The 16,918-nt window shown below is 41.5% G+C and overlaps 1 long non-coding RNA gene across 3 annotated transcripts in view; it reads left to right on the top strand.

Annotated features, from left to right (window-relative positions):
• LOC112647839 (uncharacterized) overlaps window positions 1-15,115 on the top strand; it is a 39,403-nt gene extending 24,288 nt beyond the window's left edge. For 2 of the 3 annotated variants that reach the window (XR_007412078.1, XR_007412076.1), the window contains one exon: window positions 5,192-5,517. This is a non-coding gene — a long non-coding RNA (uncharacterized LOC112647839). Of the gene's footprint in view, window positions 1-5,191; window positions 5,518-13,067 lie in introns of those variants that run through there. The other variant, XR_007412077.1, reaches the window with a different exon arrangement.
• The last annotated feature ends 1,803 nt before the right edge of the window (window positions 15,116-16,918 follow it).

Below are 16,918 nucleotides of genomic sequence, written 5' to 3' on the forward strand. Positions count from 1 at the left end.
CAATATAAGTTTAAGGACAAAAGGCTAGCCTATGTTTGAGGAAGAGGGTAGAGATGAGAGGACTCAGTAAGCAGGATTCCAAAAATATTCAGTGCCTCTGCAGTAAAATACTACTACAACTACTACTAATAATAATAGCAGGAAGGAGAAGACAATCGTAGAAATCATTATTTTATATTTATCTTGAGCTAATTTGAATATTTGTAAGTTGGAGCTATAATTCAAGGTTTATTATATATTATTATAAATTGTGTTGCTAATTCACATCATGGGCTGCAGGAGGCCAGAGAAGTTGCTCCAGAACCCTAGTGGCACAGCCACCCAGTTACACGATAACTCATGGGTTCTATAAACACCCATGACCCTCAGAATGGCAGATACCATATTTGGGAGGCCAGCTTCCTGTTGAAATTTAATACAAAACTTCAGATGTCCCCATGGTCCAGAGGAAGAGAGGACCAGAGAAGGAGCAAGCCATCTGTTTGCCCATCACTGAATTCCAGTCTCCAAAGCGAGAGGCCCTCAGGAAGAGTGTTTATGATTCTCAAGGCCCTTCTCCTTGAGGCCCATGCTGTCCTTATGCCGGTTGGCCTCTGTCCCCTTACCCAGATCTCTTTATGAAGTGGCTCAGTCCTCCCTGTCCCCCTGTCTGTTATCAGTACACCCACCTGGGCTCCAAATCCACAAGGTCATGTTCATCAATGACAAGTTATGGACAAAGAGACACTTATGATGTCTTAATGGATGATACCAAGCAAACTGCACTCTTGGCATATGTTCACAGAGACCCTCCTATGCAGCCAGCTCAGTTTGTTGTCACTAGGCCCCATTATTCTGGCAGCAGAGTAGCAAATCAATTTCATTTTTCAAAATCTGTTTCTGGTAGAGTTAGGACTTTTACCTAAAGATGCTTACTTAAGAGTCTGAGGATAAAGAACAAGAGGGGCATCTGCAGTGTTTGGAGGTCATAGAGCCACCCTGCTGCCCTTACCATCAATCACTTGTTTATTCATTCATTTATATAGTGCTTGCACACCTATAAAAACAGCAGCAGTCCTTGCTGTGGGCCAGGCAGTGGGCAAGGGGCTGGAGAGCTGTTGATCTGGCCCTAAGCCCCAGACTCTTTGTTACCACCCTTTAACTGCCTGTTTTCCTGACATTAAGCTTATTAATAAACCAGATTTTACATTTTCCTGACTGGACTGGTTTAGTCTTTTTTTTTATATAAATTTATTTTTTATTGGTGTTCAATTTGCCAACATATAGAATAACACCCAGTGCTCATCCCATCAAGTGCCCCCCTCAGTGCCCATCACCCAGTCACCCCCACCCCCTGCCCACCTCCCCTTCCACCACCCCTAGTTCGTTTCCCAGAGTTAGGAGTCTCTCATGTTCTGTCTCCCTCTCTGATATTTCCCACTCATTTTTTCTCCTTTCCCCTTTATTCCCTTTCACTGTTTTTTATATTTGGACTGGTTTAGTCTTAAAGCAGAAGTACTCTTCTCCGTTCAGGGACTTTCACTTTTCCTGACTGAGTTGAATAATTTGATCTAATAAATCGAGAGAATTTGCTGTGGGTTTTGCCTACTTTAATTAGAGAAGATATGTGTGGTGTCGCTGTTGTTTTGGTCATGTATTTAATTAAATTAATGAACTGACATCTTTGGTGGTGAAGAGTCCAAGTGCATGTACTCCCTTGTTCCTTTAGACGCCAGGCTTCACTCAGTAATATTATTAAGTTTACTATAGATTTTGGGACAAAAGCTGGTATTACTTGCTATCCTTCCATTAAAACGATGAGGTCCAGTTTCAACTTTTGAAGTCAATCTTGCCTAGCATACCCATTCTCAACCCAGTGCCTCAACCCCTGATCATCAATCCCTGAGATTCCTCACTCACTCCTCCTTCTTACACTGAGACACTTACTCTCACACACTCATTCTCACTGAAGAAATCATGCACGATGACCACTTGAAGACAGTGCCCTCCTGGTGAGAGAGGCATTTCAACAAGAACTGAACTTAAAACCTAAGGGATGAAATAGTGTTTTAGACCTCAGGCAGCAGGAAGAAAAGATGTTTTGTGTGAGTGCAACATTCATGAAGCTACTGAGGGCCCCTCTACCAGCCTAGAGTCAGTGCTGCTCCATGGAAGGGAGAGTGTGACTTCACAGAGGGCCTGCCAGGAAGCCCTGCTGGCTCCATCATCACTTGCTGGAGTCCATTACTTGTGTTTTCTGTGGCTTTAACTGGCTTTGGAATCTTGCATAAAGCAAATGAAGCTGTAATCAGGGTCTTTGTCACTCTCCCATATTTGCATGTAAGTGCAGCAGTTTGGGGACAGCTCATCAGTCCTTGGCTTACTCAGAAAGGGTTTTTAAAGTAACAAAAGGAAAACAACTTTAAAAGGAGCTTAAGCATTTTGGGACTCTGCGATTTTGGAGACACAGCAGACAAAAATATTCTAATTCCTCCTTAGTTTACTTTGCACAATATATTGGTCCAAACAAGACAAGAACTGGACTCCAAGCAGAGAGGAGGTACCTCTGTTTGCAATGATAATGGGCTGCTTCACAGCTCTATCAGAGAGAGGCAGCCCAATGTGTGTGCACGCAGCTGTCCAGGCAAGGAGCTGAAATCAAGCTCAGTAGCAGACATCAAGAGCAGGAGGGAGTGCCCTGAAGTTAAGGGCAGACATGGTGCCAGTCATTACAGAGGCACATTATCAATTAAGTCCATAAAGATTGGCTTGAGGTTTTAGAAACAATGTTGTAGAATCATCTATGTCCTGACTAAGTGGTTGGACCACATTTATGGGTGTCAATTTCTTCCTTTAGCACCATTTATGTTTTCAAAGATATATCTAAAACAAAGAAGCAACACATGTTAAATCAGGCAGAGAGGAAACAAAGCTGGGGTCTCTCCTACTCTGACCAGAGCCCTTCCTACAGCCCTCTCTGGAGACATTTCAAAGGAATCACTCCTAGGATCTGTTAGGGTCATTGGGCAAGTTCCTGGATTAGATGGAAAGTAAAGTTCCCTTTAATTGCAACAAACTGCAACTCTGAGCTAGCAATCCAGGCTTTACAGAGGGTGTGAATCTTCTTGGCTGATTCTGCATGGAAAAGGAGAAGAAAGTAGCAGCCAGTCTCCCGGTGGCATACAAGATAAATATTATGAAATGATTGTCAACTGTTCTGCTTCCTAGAAACCTGAACATCTGTTTCTCCACTGTGGTGGTCATTAGGGACATTCACCAAGTAATTGCGGCTCTCCATGTTCTAGACGCATGGTAGGATTGCACTTCCTGCCCTGCCCCTGGAGTTGGATGGGGTTCTAGTTCTATAACTAATTCTGATTAATGAATGAACTGTGGCCAGTGAGCATTTTATTACTGATGCTGGACCCCACAATGCTCTCTCCTCTCTCTGGCACAGCAGCCAGCAGTGTTCGAGTTGTTGTCTGCCTGGGCTCCTGGGTGGCTATCATGAATAAGTCCTCCTCACCCAGTGTTCCAGGATGGGTACATAGTATGAAGAAAAAGGACATTTTTCTGTATCAAGTCACTGAGATTTGGGGATTATTTGTTAGTAATGCATAATCTAGCCCATCCTGAATAATACATCCACTCAATGCATCACTGCAGTTTCATAAAACAAAAGTCAAATTAGTTGGCTTCATGCCAGCAAAGCAGACAGCCAGTTCATTAACTAGTATTTATTAACTCTAAGAAGTGCCCTGTTGCATGCCAGTCATACGTAAGAAGGAAAAAAAGTCTCTATCTTCAGAGGCTTGCTGTCTTAGCTGGAAATACACATTTCATGCAGGCAGGCAATGAAAAATGTTTAAATATTAAAACATAAGCGTATTTACATAGCTAGAAAAAACAATCCTAAAATTTGCATGGAACCACAAAAGATCCAAATAGCCAAAGCAACCTTGAAAAAGAAAAGCAAATCTAGAGGCATCACAATGCAAAATTTCAAGTTACATTACAAAGCTGTAGTGATCAAAATAGTATGGTACTGACACAAAAACAGACACACAGATCAATAGAACAGAATAGAAAACCCAGAAATGAACTCACAGCTATACGGCCAATTAGTCTTCCACAAAGCAGGAAAGAATATCCAATATGGAAAAAAAAAAAGCCTCTTCAACAAATGGTGTGGGGAAAATCAGACAGCAACATGCAAAAGAATGAAACTGGACCACTTTTTTACATCATACACAAAAATAAATTCAAAATGGATTAAAGACCTAAATGTGAGAGAGGAAATCATTAAAATTCTAGAGAAGAACACAGGCAGTAACTTCTTTGACATCGACCATAGCAACTTCTTCATAAATATGTTCCCTGAGGCAAGGGAAACAAAAGCAAAAATAAACTCTTGGGACTACATCAAAATAAAAAGCTTCTGCACAGAAAAGGAAACAATTAACAAAGCTAAAGGGTAACCTATGAAATGGGAAAAGATATTTGCAAATGACATATCTGATAAAGGGGTTATCATATTATATATATATATATATATATATATATATATATATATATATATATTGGATGGAATATTACTCAGCCATAAAAAATAATGACTCGCCATTTACAGTGATGTTGATGGAGCTAGAGTAGCTAAGTAAAACAAATCAGAGAAAGATAAATACCAAATGATTTCACTCAATTTAAGAAACATATCAGCAAAGGGGAAATAGAGAGAAGCAAACCAAGAAACAGACTCTCAATGACAGAGAACAAACTGATGGTTACCAAAAGGGAGGTGGGGAATGGGGGAAGCAGGTAATGGGGATTCAGGAGGGTTGTGATAAGCACTGAGTTTTGAATGAAGTGTTGAATCACTATACTGTATACCTGAAATGTATACACTGGAATTTAAATAAATATTTAATAATCAATCATTACATAAAATGAGAGAGTGTTTGTTATAAGTATCAAGGAGGTTCTACACTGGAGGGTGTTATGGACTAGATTGTATGTGTACCCCTCTAAAATTCATATGGTGAAGCCCTAACTAATCCCTAGCATGTTTGTATTTGGAGTAGGGTGGCTGAGGTTCAAGAAGTGATAAGAGTGGGGCCCTGATGTATTAGTGTCATTATCTAAATAATAATAAAAAAAGACACCAAAGAGCTCTTTCTTTCTCTCTCTCCTCTCTCCATGTGCATGCATTAAGAAAAGGCCGTGTGAGGACACAGTGAGAAGGTGGCCATCTGCAAAGCAGGAAAAGAGCCTTTACCAGAAATCAACTCTGCTGCACCTTGATCTGGGCCTTCCAACCTCCAAAACTGTGAAAAAATACATTGGCAGTCCAAGCAAACCAAGAGTAAGAAAGGAATATAATCCTGGGTTAAGCTTCCAGGGGACCTTCTAAAGGAAGCAGTACTTGCTCTGGCCTTGGGGAAGGAAGCTGAGAGTAGCTATAAATGCCATTTGTTTTACATTTATTATCTCATTTAATTTATATCATATAATACAACATACAACCCTGTGTTGCAAATGAGGTTCAGTGAGGTGGAAAGCAGGAGGCACACCAGATCTACAGATTGCCCAGGCCTTTCCTGCTTCAAAATTCATAAGGCTGGAAGTGGCAGCCAGTGTGTGAGGGGGGGGGGGGGGTTGGCGGAAGGGGCTGGGGAGTTCTAGATGGATGGAGGGTGACATTCTCAGAGGCTGAGCAAGAAAACAGACCTAAATGGGACCAAGGATCTTTATCCAGAAGTAGTAGGAGATACAATGGGATATGAAGGCTGGGATGATATCAGATATGGCCATACTCCTGGAGAAAGAAGTAGTAGGGAGTCCCCAAAGAAATATCTAAATATTTAAATATTTAATCTAAATAAATATTTAAATATGCATCTAAGTCTTTTAAAATCTGATCTTGGAACTGTGATTGGATGTGAGGAGATTCTTAATAGTCAGATATAGTTTTTTTCTGGCCATCTTAAAAATTGATCCGAGTCAGTTTTAAGATGTCCTAAAAAGCCCTCTCCACTGTTTCTCGATTTTATGTATTTCATCATCTTGACACAGCCTTGGGACAAAAGCCTGATCCAGGAAAACTGGACTCTACATTGACTGCTTTCAGACAGTCAGTCTAAAGAGGAGAGGGAGGGAGTGTGCATGAGTCATAGAAAATGTACAAGCCTCATTATTGCCCAAAATTTCATACTCTGAAATAACAAAACTTTAGTGCCCCCAATTGAGACTTCTCTGGAGCTTGAGTTTGCTGAAGAGAATAGTGGATTGCCACTCTGCCCAGCAGCTGGCTCACCTTCTTTCCTGCTGCTTTAATAGACTTTGAGGTAATAACTTATTTTATTAAGGCAAAGACCCAAACCCTTTAAGCCCTGACAGCTTAAAAATGAGAAGCTCTGGGAGGCCACATGAGCTACTGAAAGTCTCCAACTACTGTTTTCCTGAATTTTATCCTCCCCTATGGCAGGAGTTCCTGACCTGGAGACCATAGAGCAGCTTTGGCAGTCCACTGGTCACTTGAAATTTCATACAAAAAACTGGATAAATATGCATGTTTCCAAGGAGAAAGTCTATAACTAAAATACCACATTCTCAAAGAACCCTGTGCCTGCAAAACAGCTCCAGGGGGTCCTTCCCTTCACTCCCACTGAAACCACTAGAGTCCAGAAAGCCCAAGTGGCTCAGCAGAAAAGGTGTTGAATGTGGACACAGGCAGAGAGAGTCAGGTTCAATCCCTACCTTGACCAATACCATCTGTGGCCTTCGGTGAGGGATTGCAATATTCTAACTTCAGTTTCTTCATAGAAGCTTCACTCTCCTTCCTTTGCAGGGCTGTGGTCAAGATCGGAGGTAAAGTGTATAGCATGCAGTAAATAAAACTATTCTTCTTTTGATATTCCAATCCAAACTAGAATGAAATAATGCTATTTTCTTAGAAGAGCTACAACATCTATGCACCTCTGTAGAAATCTTTCAGGGTAATTTCACTCCTCTATTGCATGGATCTATCAGAGTGGGGATGCCATTCAACAGAGGGTCTAACGAGCACCCAAAATCCAGGAAGGGAAGCCAAAGAAAGAATCAATGCAGTGATGGGTTTTTCAGGCCACCCATGGGCAAAGATCCACCATTATTTCCTCATAATGTGTGAATGACCATTGTTGTAGGAGCCACCATATCCATGTTGTCATTTGAGTCCCACAACTGTTACCCTTGAGAATTCTTTCAACCAATGACTTTAACTCTTCAGTGGAATCAGAAAAACTAATACCTGCCTTACCTTTTACATAGAACAGTGATGCAGACAAAAGAGAATCGTGGATCACATGAAATGAAATAATGTGTGTGAAACAAGTTTGAAAGCATTTCAAAGGCTGCAAAAGTAAGGGATGGTCATTACCATCAACATCATGATTTTCATCATCGATCCACAAAGGCATCTTCACAGGACAAACAAGCAAACTGGGTTAGAGACAAAAGAATAGTGCTGCCCAAATAAGCAAAATGGTCTGGTCTCAGACAGTGGGAGGCAAGCCATCTGTTCCCTTTCTCCTTTTGATTTTCCCCAAGACATATGAGGAAATGTCGCATGATTCTGTATGTGGGCACTCATCTCCTCTATGACCAATGTGCACTGATTTCCTTGTTTTATATATTCATAAAATGACACCCATTAACAAGCTCCTTATGTCATTCCAACTCTGAAAGCCTCCTCCTCCTCCTGCTGCTGTTGCTGCTGCTCCCCATTTCCTCTGCACACATATGTGTTCCTGGCCCTCCTTCTCTGTCCATGCTTTTCTACTTTTTCTATATACAAGGATACCTGGCAACTTCCATATAACAAAATTCCTGCTTATCCCTCAAAGTCTAGCTCAGAGTCTACCTTATCTTCAGCCCACCCCTCCCCAAACTGGCTCTTCTTTCCTCTGCATTCCCCAAATCCCATGGAATCTGGGAACACTGGCCATATAATTTGTACTTTTGAGAGTCAAATGGGTACTTATTAATTAAAACCACCAGGGTAATAGATATAAACAGAGTCTTTGTTGTGATAACTGAAATACATGGTCCCTCTAAGTCTGGACTACAAATGCCAACCCTTTACCACGTGGTACTTCACATTATTATTTTATGGCTCCTTAGAGGAGTCTGTTCTCCCCAGCTGGCCTCCTATCAGACAAGAATCCTCTTGCTCCTCCACCCCCATTCCACATTCATCTAGTGCATTGCCTTAAATCTGGTTCCATGCAGAAAGAATCTCAATGGGGATTTGCATGCAAAGCTTACTGGGACGTATTCTCAGGAAAACCATCTGTAAGAGAGTGAGGGAGGCAGGACTGGGTAGAGAGAAAAGTTAAAGTGTGATTAACAGGGACTCCAGACCATTCCATAGGCAGCTCTAAAGTTGGGGTGACCCCTCAGATGGAGGAAACTGTCTCAAGACTTTAGTACTCTATTAGTTAATCATGTGCAGTCTGCCTTCAGGACATACTTAGGGAAAGGTGTGTGTATACCAGTGCCTGGGAATCTTCATTGTCATCTTAGAAATCTGTCTACCAGTCCAGAAGGGAAAATATCCATGCATAGTAGAATCCACTATAACCAGTTACCTCCGATCAATGAACTACAAAATTAGGGACACTTAGGGCATGATTGTCAGTTCTCTTTGCTACACTTGATCCTCATTGATGGTACCTCTTCTTCCCAAGTGCCTCATCTCAAGCAGTGCAGAACCCCAATTCCCATCAGGATTCTAAATCAAGAGAGTTGTTCTGCACTCATATCTGCTACCTCCAGCTCCTAGAGAGCCAGGTCCAGGTAAAGGCAAACCCAAACCTGAGATGAGTCTGACATGTTCAAAAACTGATTATTCAGAATTTTTTTAAAAAAGAAAACATTTTGTCGTCCCCCACCACCAAAGGAATACATTCAATAGCTGATTTCTTAAATTTGTGATAACTTGTCAGACCCCAGACAAAGGCTACCTGTGTTCAAACCCTGGTTCTACCATGTACTGTCTATATTTGGGCAAGTCATTTAACCTTTCTGTGCAAGCTTCTTTACCAGTATAATGGGCAAATACTGCCCTCCTAGTGGAATTACTGTGGGGATTAAATGAGATAGTACACGCATGTAGACTATTTCCCATTTCCCCTCCAAATCCACACTGCATCCTTCTATCTTTCTTGGTCTGCATCCCAAGAGATTGACCTGCATTAACTGTAGTATTGGGATCCCTTGCCCTCTGGCTTCTGAGTGGGTCTGGCCAATGGCACACATGGGACAGAGATCTGAGAGGTAATTATTTTTCTGGCTCCTTCCTTCCATGGTGACCCCAGGCTGCATGCATCATCCCTCAACCAAAGGTCAAAGCAGCTGTCAACATGCCCCCTCCACACAACTCTCTTTTTTCAGAGTCTAGTGATTGCTCTCCACTTCTGCTCCTTCAGGTCAAGAATAGTTAGCCCCCTGACTATCACTAGCCCACAGAATACTGCACTATCCTATGTGGCTTCCCTATATCCTCCTACCCTTCTAGAAATAGACCTTATAACTAGTGTCACTTTTTTCCTGCTAGAACTTGTATATAACTGGCCTATGGACAGCATTTGCTAATTTCTAGGTGTTAACCACAGTGAAATTCTGCCCATAAATGGTTTGGTTTGTATAGCCCTGTTGGGCATAGTTCCCATCCCTCTGCCTGAACCCCACCTCACTGAAAGCAGCTCCAAACTCAGGGCAGAATGAGGACACTGCAACATCTGGAGAGGTTCCTGGTCTACTCCAATGCCTCTGCTAGGGTTCCCCTTCTCACCACAGGCTGCCTCCAGAGCCCTGGGCTTTGTTGCATTTCCCTGTGGGCCTCTCACAAATTCACACATCCTATACGAGGAAAGCACTCTTTGGTATGTTCTCCGGAGTACCCAGGCAGGCAACCCTCTCACTTGCCCTTCCCTCACAGGTTTCTGTGGCCAGCCCACTCCCCAACCTACTTTACCCTTTTCTCTGTGTTTTCCAGAAGCACATTTGTTAAACCTATTGGCTATCACAGATATTCAAATGCTTACTGGAAAGTCCCCAAAGCCAGTTTCCTATGTAGCCAGACTGAGATACCCACAGCCAAAAGACAGCAAAAAGAATAGTCAAACAACAGGTCAAGCTGAGCCCACACACACAGGCTGACCAAGAATGTCAAGCCAACAAGAACTGACTGGGCCACAGGAGCAGTGACCTCAGAGCAGGAGCACCTGCATCATGACCCCCACATCTGCCCCTACAGAAAGGATAACCCCACTGAACCCAAAGCCCACAGATTCATAAGACCAAAGATCATTTTACAGTTTACCATATCAGCCAGTACCCATTATTAAGCAGGAAATCACACTTATGTGTTGGGTCAGCAATCTATCCATTCAGGGAAAAATGAATTTTCTGAGAAAATGAAAATCATTAATTTACTCTCAAATTTTATTGGGGGAAATTTCTGTTGAATTTGAATACAGATGGGAGATAAAAGATGCTGGAGTACTCCATTCTTTGGTTTATTAATGAAGTAGGATACATAAAAGGCCCATTAAAATTACATAGAAGCCTCATAAGCATCTTTCATATCTTCTTAGTCAATTTCATGTCTTGAGAGCAGCATTTCTATGAGAAGCCGTCACCCAAATGCAGTGGCACCCACACTCACACATAAACAGTTTAGTTGTAGTCATCCAACCAGCCATCCATTCATTCGTTACTTTAATAGCTATATGTTGAATACTGAGTGTGTTGCCCTGGTTACTGAGACCACAAAGTAAGTTCTCTGCTCTGAAGGTGCCTTCAGTTGGATGGGGGGAATGGAAGTGCAAGTAAGCAACTAGGGGCAAAGAAGTCTATGAGTCCTGAGAGTTCAAGTAAGGACCATGTAACTCAAACTTGGGACAAAAGCATCAGGGAAGGCTTCTAGATTGAGATCTAAAGAGAGAAAAGGACTTAACTGGTGAAAAGGAGAGAGAAAGAGAGCAGAGTGTTCCAGCCCAAAGAAAGAGCACCCCAAAAGGCTCATGGAAGGTTTGCAGTAATTCAGTAAGACTGGAGCAAAGTGTTTAAAGGGAACAGAAAGAAGGTAGAGAAGAAAGTAAAAGTTCCAGGCAAACAATGGTAAGAAATGCGACTGAACAGGTAAGAAAAACTGTAGGCTGATTAGGGAAGCTTTTCTCGAGGTGGTAAGTTTTGATCAGGAAGTTGAAAGTCATGGTTATACTGGATGCATTCTGGGCTGTGGAGGAGGTAGCTGTAGATACAGAGGCGCATTCAAGAAAATCACTTGTGCTACTAAGACCTAAAGTTCATTCATGTATTCATCCATCCATCCACTCTTCAAATTTTAATTGGCCCTCTGGTATGTGACAACACTATGCCAGGCCCAATTGAGGTTAAGAAGAGTCAGACACAAATCCATGCCTTTGTCTCATACTTAAGCCCAAAGTCAAGCTTTATTGTGTTGAAAACTGTGCAATAATTGGAACTGGGGAAGGGTGTTGAGGCTTCCAGGGGGAACTCAAAAGTTTGAAGGTGAATAAAGTCCCCTTTCTGATTTCAGAAACCATTACCTTGAGGAGAAAGAAATGACACTGGCTAGTCCTCTTTATAACTATCTCACCTTTCTACTGACCACATAGGTCATTATCATAAAACAAGAACTATTTGAGCCACCCCTCCACTTTTCCTATTGACCCTGAAGCTCCTGCTAGGTCCCCTGCATCAGCTCACAAGGCAGAGATCATATTCCTTGCTGAATGTGTAGGTCTGAATGTAACACTATTTGGCTGTCTGATTTTGAAGCAGTTATTTAATCATTCTGGGCCTCAGTGGTTCAGGTCTCTACAATGTAAATGGTAATATCCACCTTGCAAAGTTGTTTAAATCATAACAAATCATACTTCTTTATCATTGTTAACTCATTTAAAGAAAATGAAAACATTTGTACAGTGAGTGCCAAAAGTTCTATATAAAAAGTTCTATTTGGTGGAGCAAAGTCAAGAGAAAGATTTGGGAGAAGATGGCTCCTAGATGGATCTTGAAAATCATCAGAATGGTCTATGTGGGTCATTTTAGTTATCACCTTGCATGGAGGCAGAGTCCTTCCAGGAATTAATTTATTTATGCCTTCAGTAAGTAATAATCTTTCCTGTGCTTGCTTCTGCTGACCCCATTGGCAGGAATTGTTCCCCTTCTTATCCTCCAAGGTTCTGTCAATGTTGTCCATCCTCCAGCACCAGACACACCTTCCCTGATTACCCTTTACCATTCACTAGCATTTGTAGTGTGGTCATATTTTAGTGGTCATATGTTTCACAGTATATTGAGATTATTTACATATCTGATTCTTCCTGGAATGTAATCTCTTTGACATCAGAGCTCATGTCTCCTTTTGTGCCTCTGTCAATATTAGATGTCTAATAAATGTCTATTGAACAAAGTGTGTATCATGCTTTGCAGTTTATAAAATGCTTCCATGTTCCCATCTCAGAAAATTTTAAGTCATCCCCAGGACAATCCTTGGAATAGGCTGGAAAGACCCATATTTTAGCTCAACATAGAGCTAAACATAGAATCACAATGAAATGCTGTGTGAACTTCAGTTACTTCTCAAGAGCAGAGATTCATAAGTATATGCTATGGGCAAGTCATTGACCTTACACACTGAGAGATCCAAAGGAGATAAGACACAGGGAAAGGACATATTTAATTAGAAAGACAAAAATACTGCATTACAAATCTTTCAAAGGGCTTTAGCAAGGACCCATGGAAAAGGAGAAAAGTGGAGATTTGAGTTAAAAACAAACAAACATACAAGATTCTAACTCCTCCTCTGTGATTTACAAGCTGAGTGATGTTTAAGAGAAAGAGAACAAGAAATCAACCCAATGGCTTAGAGTCTATTCGCTTATCTGCAAAATGATGACAGTAGTATTGGCTTGGACTATTGCAAAAAATAATTTTAAGATGTATGCTAAATATGCTGTTTTTAAGCAAATATCCAATTGACAGTAACCCACCCCTCCTCATCCTTCCCTTATTAGGAAATGGGATAGCATCATATTGGAAGAGAATCAGTGGAGGCTTTATGAAGTAGGTAACATCTAAACTGGACTTCTATGGTTGTTCTACTGGAAATGGGGATAAGAGGTATTTCAGAAAAAAAAAAAGGAGGTATTTCAGGAGACAATTGGTAAGTATAAAGTGTATGGTTCAAGAATAGATATGCGAGAGTAAGTTTATATCTGTGGTATATGTGTGTCTAGGTGCATGTGTGTGCAACTGTATGGTAATGTACTTGTGTTTATGTACATGTGTATGCATAGATGTCTGTGTATGTGCAAGTGTGTGTTTGTATAATGCATATGCAATTGTATGTGTATAGAAGAGAAATGGAAAATGAAGTTGGAAACATGGAGTCAAACCTGGGAATACCCCATATGGACATGATGCACAGAGCAAGAGGTCTACTTTGCAGCATTTGCGGAGATGGGGCAAATGCTAGGAAGTGAAGGGCACAAGCATATCAGCCTTACAGAAAACAAGGGCAAGATCGGCTTGATGGTTCACCGGAGGGAGGGCAGGTCAGATTCGGGAAAAAGTGAGCTGGGGATGGTAGGCTGGATAGGGGATGGGAAGGAAGGACCAGTTACTGAAGGAGAGAAACAGAAAATACTTTTCAGATGGCTGGTTCATGGGGAAAGGAAGGGTTAATGCTGAGTCCAAGCTGTGGGGCAGAGTCACTAGGTAAACATGGTGCTGCCCAATGGATTTTTAAATCAGAGGGATAGGGAAAGAGTCAGGGCCAAGAAGCCAACTAGGCTTTTTTAGTTTGGAAGCAAGGGGCAGCAATCATTTTAAAGCTATATATTAAAGTTAAAATTCTCATTCAAAAAAGGAAATCCCCCCCTGGATGTTCCAGTATATCTTCAAGATTCCTTGGTTCCCCAAGAGAACACTCATTTGAAGACAAATACCAGGGGAGAGGTGACACCCTCTCTGCAGTGGCCCAGGGAAGAGGTAATGCTCATCAGTCATCAACCAGAAAGCTCTCAGAGGACAGGCCCCCATAGACATGGATGAAAGAAAGATGCAAGCAAAATGCTAAAAATGTTTTGCAGACAGTTGAAGAATAGTTATGTGCCACACGGCAATCAGAGACATTCCCATGAGTTCCTAGTATTTAATCTGGGGTTGGGGGTACTGAAAGCAGAGGCAGGGAGAACTTGGGAATTACAGATTTTGCCAAGGAACAACTTAAGTACATCAGAGACTAATGAAAGAACAATTTTCCTTAGTCTTCAGCACATTCCAGAGTATTATTATAAATATGATTATGGCTTTAGGCTCCAGACTGAGGTGGAGACTCATTACCTTGCCCACTTAGAGTGAACTAGGCATGAGGTCCCTTCACAAGGTAGCCCTGAGCCTTCTTTATCTCTTGCTCCCTCTCATCCTGACAGGCAATATAACATAAATGTTGTCATGGCTACCCCCTCCCTAGAGGATGAAATGGATCCTTGAGTCTTTGAAGCAAAGGAGAAAAGCTGACAGCCTTAAGGCCAGCTTCCATGAACTCAGCTTTGGGTGTACCCTACTAACTCTCAGCAGAAAGCCCTCAAAGGTCCCATGTTGGTAATATCATGATTTTCCCCCTGATTTTTCCAAGTGTGATTGTTTATTTCCATCTTAAGCAGATATAACCATGGGACATTAGACCCCAGTACACCATCCCCAGCTGAAGAGTAAACCCCATCACATGTAACAGACAGCATGACGAGAGCTCAGTCAATCTTACAGTGCCATCACAAATATCGATTCACAAAAAATCATAGGAGTGCCTCAGTAGGTAAAAACCCTCTTGATAAACAGCAGCCAGAGAAGCAGCATATTCTGACTCTTCCAATTAAAATGAATAACCCCAAAGTCATTAACTCTGGATTCTGGAGTGATTTACATAGTTTTACCGGAAGATTACTTATTTTGAAATTTTTGTTTATTTATACAGAGTAATATCCATTCATTCAACTGAAATTTCATTGAACACCTATTACCAATCAATAACAATTTTTAATGATTATTGTAATGCTCACTTCAGTATCCGGCATAAATACAGAACAAGTAAGGCACATTGAAGATGCTTAGAATGGGAAACTCAGGAGGCTTGGGAAAACTTAAAACTTAAAAAACTTAAGACTTCAGGGACTCCTGGGTGGCTCAGCGGTTGAGTGTCTGCCTTTGGCTCAGGTCATGATCCCTGAGTTCTGGGATCGAGTCTCACATTGGGCTCCCTGCATGGAGCCTGCTTCTCCCTCTGCCTATGTCTCTGCCTCTCTCTCTGTGTGTCTCTCATGAATAAATAAATAAAATCTTAAAAAAAAAAAAAACCTTAAGACTTCAAAATTCCAGCCTCCCACTAGAATGCTAGGGTCTTTCTAAAGCCCGTCTAAGCCAGCACTGAACCTCAGCTTTAGCAATTCATGGCAGAGAATGTGTTTTTTAATAAAGCCCACAAGATGTTTTCAGATAGGTAGGATCTGTACAAGTTCTTCCACAGGCCCTTAGAACTTTACCCAAGTGCTCTGGGTTTTGTTTTGTTTTTTATTTGGAAGAAAAAAGACTTTTTTTAAGATTTATTTATTTATTTATGATAGACGTAGAGAGAGAGAGAGAGAGAGAGAGAGAGGCAGAGACACCGGAGGAGGGAGAAACAGGCTCCATGCTGGGATCCCGACACGGGACTCAATCCCGGGACTCCAGGATCTCGCCCTGGGCCAAAGGCAAGCACTAAACCACTGAGCCACCCAGGGATCCCCAGAAAAAAAGGCTTTTTAAATATATATATAACACAGTCTCTCATCTCCTCCATGTGATGACAGCTAATAGTCACTATAGCTTTTCTGGTCTCCTTAGTCTTGTCTATTTCATGTTAAATAGATCCTTGTCTTCCAACTTTCCTTAGGTGGAATATATTTGAGGGGATAAGAATAAACCTACAAATCAAGCCATACAAAGATGGATAGTTATAAACCATGGCTATTAATCATAGTGAGGCAACCTGGGTCTATTGCTAATAAGTGATCCTAAATTAGTAAAAGGATTCAAAGAGGCCCATGAAGCCCACAAACCTCATCCAACTTTTTGTATTTGTAACTCTTACTTCTGGTTGGCCATCATCTCCAGGCTTCTAGGACTGGACCAATTGGTCAAAATAGTCTTCATCATGTTGTGTTTTGTTTTGTTAGTATAACTCTATATCCTGTCATACTGCTGCTATATATAGGTCAAGAACAAGGGAAAGGGGCAAAGTTAGTGGCGAAATCCATTTGCTTTCTGGATTCATCCACCATCACTCTATGGCATGAACATTGCTTTACAATCACACTTCACACATAATACCTTCCTTTCATGGGCTGATTTCTCACCCTAATACATAACCCATCCCAGCTATGCTTTAATCATTTTCTGCTGAGGAGTTTTATGTCCTTTGGTTAGTAGCAACAATTTCATAATTATTGTAAGAATGGGTATCAAGTCTTTGTTATAGATTCACATTTCGTATGAAACCTTCTGAAGACTTTTCAGAGACACTGGTACTTTGATTTTGGCAGAATGTCATGACCAAGTCAGTAAGAACTGGCCATATTTACTGGGGAATACTGAGACATGAACTTGGGTAAGAACAGTAAATTCATATTCTGGAGAGACTAGAATATGGGAATGTTACAGAAACTGAGAAGTCCCAGAGAACTAATGTGAACATGCTGTCTCAGGAGGATTAACCTGGAGGCCATAAGCAGGATGTGTCTGCTTGGAACATGAGCCTGGAGGCAGAGTTCTTCACTGGAACCTTTTGCCAACATGCAGACATGCCATGATGAGGGTTTGCCCCCAG

Source organism: Canis lupus, chromosome 7, assembly GCF_003254725.2.
Source record: "Canis lupus dingo isolate Sandy chromosome 7, ASM325472v2, whole genome shotgun sequence".
NCBI classification, from domain to species: Eukaryota; Metazoa; Chordata; class Mammalia; order Carnivora; family Canidae; genus Canis; species Canis lupus.